The 8,542-nt window shown below is 47.5% G+C and overlaps 1 non-coding gene across 1 annotated transcript; it reads right to left on the minus strand.

The window, feature by feature from the left end:
* Window positions 1–7,797: 7,797 nt before the first annotated feature.
* On the minus strand, window positions 7,798–7,870 carry trnak-cuu (transfer RNA lysine (anticodon CUU)). Its single transcript has one exon. It is a non-coding gene; the product is annotated as a tRNA-Lys (tRNA).
* Between the last annotated feature and the right edge of the window lie 672 nt (window positions 7,871–8,542).

Here is an 8,542-nt window from a genome sequence, read left to right on the forward strand (position 1 = left end):
GATGGTCAGGAGGCGCGCTGCGAGAATGTCCTGCCCTTGGGAGCCTTCTGCTCCTGGGCCGTCCTGCCCTGGAATTCTCCTTTGAATTCCCTTTAGAACAGTCCACAGAATCCTCTCCAGAATCTTACTGAATCTCCCGAATCTGAATCTCCAGGCCTGTGTTGCCTGTTTTTACCTGGAGGAACTTCAGCTCGTTGATTGGCTGAAAGTTCCATGGGCATCAGAGTCCCACGTGGGTTACTCAGCCCTACCAGTCCCTGATTGGTTGATCAAGGTGAGATATGAGTCACTTAGTCCTGACACTTAGTAATGCAGTCCAGATGTCCATCCGGCACTCCCTAGACTGATAGGCGCCAGTGGATGACCATTGATCATGATAGCCAGACTTAGCTAAGTGCATCCCCCTTTGGGAGCTGTCCTAGGAAACCTTAAATCACCCTGCACTAATGGTCTCTCTGTGGCTGCACCACAGAGATGAACAGAGAAATGGGGCCTCATTTGGGAAGCTCAGAAACACTTAATTCTGCCTTATTATTAAGCCTCGCCGCTACATATCCCCCCTTTTTGAAGGTCACGAGGTCCTGAGGCGTTGTTGCCTTCAAAACAAAACAGAGTTAAGTGATGTCCCTTGCCATTAGAACATTAATCTTAAATGTCCACATTACTCCTCGAGAATTCATACCAGAACCAGCATTGGATACAAACATTATGAACAACATCTGGAGTATGTATAAACACGGTAGGAGACATTATCTAAGTCTAGGAATTACACATCAGGAAGTTCACTGTCAATATCTGATACCTCTGTAGGCAGATATTTGGGAAGAAGTAACTTCCTTTCTTTTGACATGCTACCTTTGACTCATTCGTACTACCCGGAGTACATCTTGATGTAAGAGTACAGCATTCAGAGTACATCCAGTCATGATCCAGCTACCCGGCAGTAGTGTTACAATAACAACAGTTCCTGTTCCCAGCCCCCCGATAAACTACAACACCTGTGTTGGGCACCTGCCAGGGTGGTTTGGAGGTTTGTTCCATTAAAGCAAACTAACTACCTGTACCTCTTCAGGGCTAACTGTTTCTTGGATTTCTATCCAATTCAATAGTGTGGCACCTGAAGGCATCCATGACCTCAAGTTTGGTCTTATATTGTCTGGTTCCAGACCGTACAGTGTTAAGTTACCATGCTGTACTATGGCCTCCTCAGGAACTTAAAGGAACTGTTTTATTAGGTAGCTGCATCATGCCTGTCACAAGTCATAGTGTCAGTTAAATGTGGTGTGCTGACCAGCCATTTACTTCCCACCTACTCTTCATGGGGTTCATTAACCTTCCTCTACTCGTTAGTAGCTTTACACCCTTCATTGGTGAATCGTTTAGACACAGCCAATGGATAGCTTTGGTAGCCATACCCATCTCAAGATTTGGAACCGAATTCAATCTTGGATTGCCTTCTGGGTGAGCTATGAGCGATGGGGTTAATGTCACATACTCCTCTACTGAGAAGAGTGGAATCGAGTGGGTTGGGATTTGTGCCGTGGTTAGACTGGCTACAGTGGCACTAAACTCCCTTAACAGGTCTTGTGTCAACATTCTGGCCTGTTGCACACAAGCATATACCCACTGTATAACACCAACAATCATGTCCACTGTTTGGGGAATAAGGTTTAACCCTGTTGCATAGGAAGTTGCCTGTAGGGTTTTCCCTAAGCTTTCCAACTTTTGCTGCTGCCGATACAGTCTGTCACTACCCTCTGGCCTCTCTGACACCTGCCTTCTTGGGGCAGTCAGGGTGAGAGTGCCAGTAGCACACAAACCTACCAAAAAGAGCAAATGCACAACAGTGGTGGCAGCAATCAGTCCTCCCAAAAGTCTTTTAGGGTGGCTGATCCCAGTCATCTCCTTCTGAGTGACTGTTGCCTTTCTAAGCTGGCACAGCTTGTACATGGTGTCTTTCTCAGTATGCCATGTGGCATCCTGGGCACCAACATCCTGGAAATCTGGGGAGATCTGACGCAGCGGCTGATGCTGCTCCTCCATTTCCAGGGCATCTGCTTTTTCGATTTGTTCATGCCTGTGCTCTAGGAAACCTGCAGGGGGCGGTGCAGCGGTGGAGCATGCCTGACCCTCGGCTGAGTGGTCATCTGGAGCACCTGAGTGATCTGGGATTGTTACCCCATTCTCACTGTTCAGGTCCACCCTGCACACTTCCTGATTGAGGAATCCCTCTATCGGCATGTTTACAATCGTTCGCTGGGCGTGGGTGTAGGACACCTGCTCGCTCCCCCCTTCCCTCGCTAGGGGTTCAGGGAGCTGCCCCAGCACTGGGATAGCTAGTTCACTGTCTTCGAACTCGCTATCACCCACCAAGCCCATGTTAGTGCAGGCGGGGATTCTGACACCCCTCTTTGCGATGTCCTGCACTGGCAGGCGGGTGGCTTGACCATCCAGCTCCAGTCTGGGTGAACCACTGTTGGTCAGACTCAGACTGACAGACTGAGCTGGTGGCTGTAAGAAAACCGGCTCGGCTTTCATTCCCTGTCCCTTCTGGGGGACTGGGTGTGTTGGCAACCCTGCCATTGAGGCAGGAACAATCAGGTCAGTCTCACTCACTACCTGGTAGTTGTGAGAAATAATGTTACCTGACTGCAGGTTCCCTGGGTCACAGCAGAGGGAATCGGCATCTGGGATCAGGTGTGTCCACAGCGCAGTAGTCTCAGCGTCCAGCTGGACCTCCTGTCTAACCTGTGAATGTTGCACCAGGGGCACCTGGCGGTGGCCCTGCGACAGCTGCTCAAGCAGATCCTCACTGATAGAGGACCTCTCAGGGCTAAGGGCGAGGGCTACATCACCAACCTGCTCTCCTGCCATCTGGATCCCTTCCACCACTGCGGGGTGGTGGTCCTGACCCCTCTTGGGTGCCAGGGTGCACAGGGAAAGCTCCTTTTCATCGCCAGGTGGGGAGATCTGCTCCTCTTTTGGGATGTAAAAGGGGTGTGCTTTACCTGGTGGATCAGGCGGCTGCTTGGAGCACCGCTCCTGTGGCAGGGAGGCTGTTGTGACCTCAGCCGGGACACGACTTCCCTGTATATCCGGGGAACAAGGAAATATTTTTATTTCTTGTCCAGAGGGAACAGAAGGAATCTCCACATAGGCTTCTGTGTTCGGTGGGCACTGTGTGAGCACAGTCTGCCTCTTGGCCCCCCTTTCCTTCTGTACAGAAGGCTTAGGAGCCTTGACCTGTTTCCACACTTTGCCTTTCTGGTGATCCACCAAAGGTTCCACTCTGAGTCGCATGCCCTTTTCTTTTTCAACCCGTTTGAGCTTGCCGTGTGACATCAAACACCTTTCAACCTCAGTGTCAATCAGTGTCTCACTGGGTAAGACATCTCCCATGGCAGCCTTGAGGTAAAAGCTTCCTGCTTTTCCTCTGTGTTTTACTGCCTGCTCTGTGACTTCAGGGGTGGAGTCAGCACTCGCTTGGGAGTGGCTGACCTCATCCAGGCAGGAACTCTTCCGCTCAATCAGATAGACTGAGGGAGGGAGAGGGGGCGGGTCTCCGCCTCCTCCAGTGGAGAGTATCAGCTCATTCACGCTTCCGGCAGCCTTGGGGAGCGGTTGTCCCTGTCCTAATAAAGCTTGTTCAAGCCTGGCCAGGCGGGCGGCTACTGAATCCTTTTGTTCAGCTTTATCTAGCCCTTTCCCTCCCCTGGTGTTCTCATGGCACTTAGGACGCTGGGTGCGGTCCTGTGTGCCTGCTTTGGAACGGGGCTTAGCCAGCTCAGGAGCCTGTGCTCCTTCGAGCAGGAGGGAATTAACCCTGCTGGCTCTGACGGCGAACACGGTCGCTTTAGCAGCTTTTTGCTCAGAGCGACTTTGGACATCATACTCCCAGGCTTTCTGCTCGAATCTCTTAATACCAGTCATTTTCATGGTCTGTGCATCTGTATGCATTAAGATCATCTTTCTGACTGATGGGTGGAGATTCGCAATGAATAAACCCTTGAAATGTATGTTCTCTTCGCAACCCTCATCATTTCGCCCTGCAAAATAAGTTCGTCTAAGTCTCTCGTAATATTCGCGAGGGGACTCTGCTCTCTCGTGCTTAATGTTAAGGGCGGCGGCTATCGCGGCAGTCGGATCAATAAACGCACTGTATTCTTCGATAAGTGCATGACAAAGCTGTTCAAAGTCATTACAGACTTCTTTCATCTGCCTAGCCATCCACTCATGTACAGCTCTGCTGGTAGTTTTCCTGACCAGAAACACTTTCTCCTGTTCTGTGGCGTTTGGCAGGAACTGCAGGTTATACCTGAGGTCTTGAATATAACTCTCGATATTATTCTCTGACACTGCGGGGTCAAATCTCTCTATGTCCTTCGCTAGCTCTCTCAGAGAATGGAGATTTATTCTCCTAGCTTCTCCGCTGACGGAGATATGGAAGAGATTGTGGTCAGACTTGTCGCTGCTAGAGAGAGTGCTTAATAGCGACTCGAATTCAGACCTTTTAGCAACCATCGTTAAACTTAAAGAGTATTACTTTTAAGTACGAAATCACAGTTTTAAAACAGAAAACCACAAGATCAAGTATGCAATCAACCCGGTAGATTGCAAAAGATCACAAAACAATCAAGCACTGCTTAAAGAGCAAGGGGAACTTTTTTCCGTTCGGCTTTCAGCACACTGTATTGTCGTGTATGAAACCCGCGGCGTTTTATATGAATTATTCCGCTTGGTTGACTCATTTCAGTCTTGCCACGCCCGTGCCAGGGATGCCAAAAATGTAATGTTTCATAGCCGTTCAGGGAAGCCAAATATGTAACGTTGTGGCTCTCTGAAGGCACCAGTTCTGTAGGGTTTGGGCATTTACTGAGACAATTATCAATTGTAGCAGTAAATCACAAAGTTGATTCTTTTGATGGCTTTAGAATCCAACCATGCGACATAACTCAAACAACGCACACACACAGGTACTAATACACGAGGATACATTTATTAATACATAGAATATGCATGTAAACCTAACAGATCTTATTGAGAGGGTTATCAGAATACAAAAGGTATATATTCAATCAGTTACAAAGAGTTACACATATCAAGAGGACATACGTTCAGTATATCATTCATTTAGACCGTTTCGTAAATGAACTTGGTTATAACTTCTACATTAGATACTCAAAACAAGTACATAACTCTTAGGAATTAAATTGATATCAACTGGTTGGGATAACAATTGAATTCTCGAGCTGTAATGCAGTGAAGTTGAATACTCATCCAATTTCTGGGGATTCAGATCTCCTGCGGGCACAAAGAAACAGTTGCAGGCTGTTGCTATCCAATCCGCGCTCTCTGGCTCCGTGCCAGGCTGTGCTGTGCGGCTTGCGACGGTGCGCTGCTGATGCTCACTGACCGGCTAGTTAGTGTTGGCTTTAACTAGCAAAGTTTGTGCACAGGAGAAAAGATGACTGTGGGTCCCAGCAAGTCAGGAAGAGGACCGGTTCGTTCCTGATGAAGAGCTAGTTCTGAATAGTGATTCAGCTATTAAACAGTTCTGACCTGTTCACGAGGCCTGCTGCTGGTGCTAACCTCGGGTGGATCCTCTGGTTATTCTCTGGCAACCTCCACTCTAGACTCTTAGAACAAAGGAAAGTTCTGGCACTCGGACACACTGGCCGTTCCGTGGTTGTCCGGGCTGAGTCTCAGGATGGTCAGGAGGCGCGCTGCGAGAATGTCCTGCCCTTGGGAGCCTTCTGCTCCTGGGCTGTCCTGCCCTGGAATTCTCCTTTGAATTCCCTTTAGAACAGTCCACAGAATCCTCTCCAGAATCTTACTGAATCTCCCGAATCTGAATCTCCAGGCCTGTGTTGCCTGTTTTTACCTGGAGGAACTTCAGCTCGTTGATTGGCTGAAAGTTCCATGGGCATCAGAGTCCCACGTGGGTTACTCAGCCCTACCAGTCCCTGATTGGTTGATCAAGGTGAGATATGAGTCACTTAGTCCTGACACTTAGTAATGCAGTCCAGATGTCCATCCGGCACTCCCTAGACTGATAGGCGCCAGTGGATGACCATTGATCATGATAGCCAGACTTAGCTAAGTGCATCCCCCTTTGGGAGCTGTCCTAGAAAACCTTAAATCACCCTGCACTAATGGTCTCTCTGTGGCTGCACCACAGAGATGAACAGGGAAATGGGGCCTCATTTGGGAAGCTCAGAAACACTTAATTCTGCCTTATTATTAAGCCTCGCCGCTACATCAGTTACTTTCGGCTAATTCTAACGACCCAGACAGCATATATTGTTTTGGTACATTGTCTTCTAAAGTTACCCAAACAGTGTACTTTGTTGACGCACTGTTTTCTATAATTCTGCACGTACTGTAGCACAGCAATTACATCCTTGAAATATATTATCTAAAAGCACCAATATATTTTTTTCAAAGCTCTCTACATTTTAAGAATCAATTTACTTATTAGATTTCCACTTCAGGTGCGTGTCTGTCGGCTTGATTCAGTTTAATGCAAGTATTCATTCTCTTTCTGGAACATACAGCTTGCGACAGATGAAATACAATTCTTGGCTTTTCTGGGTGGGTGCAGAAGAAATCCTGCCGGCTGCTTCTGGAAAAGAATTCCAGCCTTTTTTACTCTTTCACCAGAAACTTGCGAATGATACAAAGCAAGCGGGGGGCGTTTCTGTGCAGCTGTTAACTGAACGGCTGCTGGTTCAAGCCCACCCAGGGCTTGTTCCGATTTCAACATCATGCCCCCTAAAGGTAGACTGGATTTCTTTGCGAAACATTCACCCTTTGGACATTTCAGGAAAGGTGCGTGTCGATGCAAGACTTGAAAAGCTTCCCATACAACGAAAAAAATAGTGCTTTTGATTGAAGGAAACGGCAAGAGCAGTTTGAGCAGCTCCGGCCTCTCAAGCGCTTTACAAAGTGATCGGCACCTCGATAGGCAGTTTAGAAGGCTGAGAATGATGCTGGAAGCACAGCGACGTTCTAAAACCAGCGCTTGAAAAGCATCTGCATACATAAAATGTCCATTTCTCAAAAGCTAAATCTGCAGCTTCAGAAGATTGTCAGCTGTATGTTTTCGTTCTTTGTTTCCTTTTTTTACATGACAAGCTTTCGAGAAATGAACTGTCGTTTGTGATGAAGGTTGCATTCGAAATTGTGCATCTAGCTTAGTTCAATGAAATCGGAACGTGCGCCTGTCTCAAACGGATGGCTCTTTGCAGGCACACTACGGAAACCTGCGAGCGCAAGTTGGGAGAAGTGACTCTTGCAGAGTGTCGAGCTTCGAGAACAGGACTCCGCTCAGGAAGATATTGCCAGGTGTTGAAGAGTCGCTTTTTGCCATTTCTTTCCCATATTTTTCCAGTGCGGTTCAAAATGTTACGTATGTACGTGTTACCTGCAAAATCACAGTGAAACTGTTATGGCGAAAAGATTCCAAATAGTTATTGTATTAGAATAGCTCTGCAATTTCTTAGCCTTCGTACACGCAGTGTTTAAGGAAAGGCTAGAGTAAATGAAAGTGTAAATAGACAGGAGCTCTTATCAGTTTTCATACAAGTTATGATGGCTGCCGCTCCTATCTGCGTCCGAGTGACCGGAGCCAACGGATTGTCTGCGGAACCTTTGATTTACCTCTCGGGCAAAGAGCTAGATAAGCCCTTTTCATCTCAGTTTCATCACACCTGTGCATTAAAGTTTAGTGCTCGGTACCATCAAGGTGTAAGAGGGTCAAGGATGAGCACAAAACTTTGTTAATGAGGAGACGGGCACCGCCCAACATGGGGCTCGAACCCACGCCCCTGAAATTAAGAGTCTCATGCTCTACCGACTGAGCTAGCCGGGCGCCAGAGGTTAACGTGCTCTTGTTGACGTCAATTGGACAAGGTATACTTCCTGGCTTTTCATCATGTGGTGACCGGATTCGAGAGTAGCACACCCTGTTCTTTGTTGATTACTGTACCTCAAGCAGTGCAAATGTCAGTAATCATTGAAATGTACGACCTACAATCTCCTCAGCATGCCCGCGTGGACTCCTCGGTGATCATCCTTCTACGTTCTGCTGTAGTTTTCATGCAAGTGAAAACCGTGCTCCAAATAACAACGGCACAGTTGTATCCTGCGGTAAGCATTCTTCTAATTCCATCGTTTTGCTCCAGGGAAAAGGTAGCGCATCATAGTGTTGATATTCCAAGGTCTCAGAGTCCGTATTGGATGGCTTGGATGCAGACATCGCTCAGAACTCCCAGTATGATTTTCCCGAGTTCAGTTTTGCAGTGTTTTAGTGCTTTCCTGCTTCCAGTGGGTCTTTGAATGCTCTGCTAAGTAGAGACGTGACATAATTACTAATGCGACCGACTGTGCTGGCTGTTCCTGGTTAATAATGATTAATGCGAGAAATCAATATAAACATAACTGCTTCGATTTCGAGGTTCACTTGAAGCATTCGAAGAAACTATCAAAGATCTCAGAACAACCGAAGACACAGTTGGTCATCTCCGTATTGGTGAAGATGAAA

Source organism: Atractosteus spatula, chromosome 25, assembly GCF_055471065.1.
Source record: "Atractosteus spatula isolate fAtrSpa1 chromosome 25, fAtrSpa1.hap1, whole genome shotgun sequence".
NCBI classification, from domain to species: domain Eukaryota; kingdom Metazoa; phylum Chordata; class Actinopteri; order Semionotiformes; family Lepisosteidae; genus Atractosteus; species Atractosteus spatula.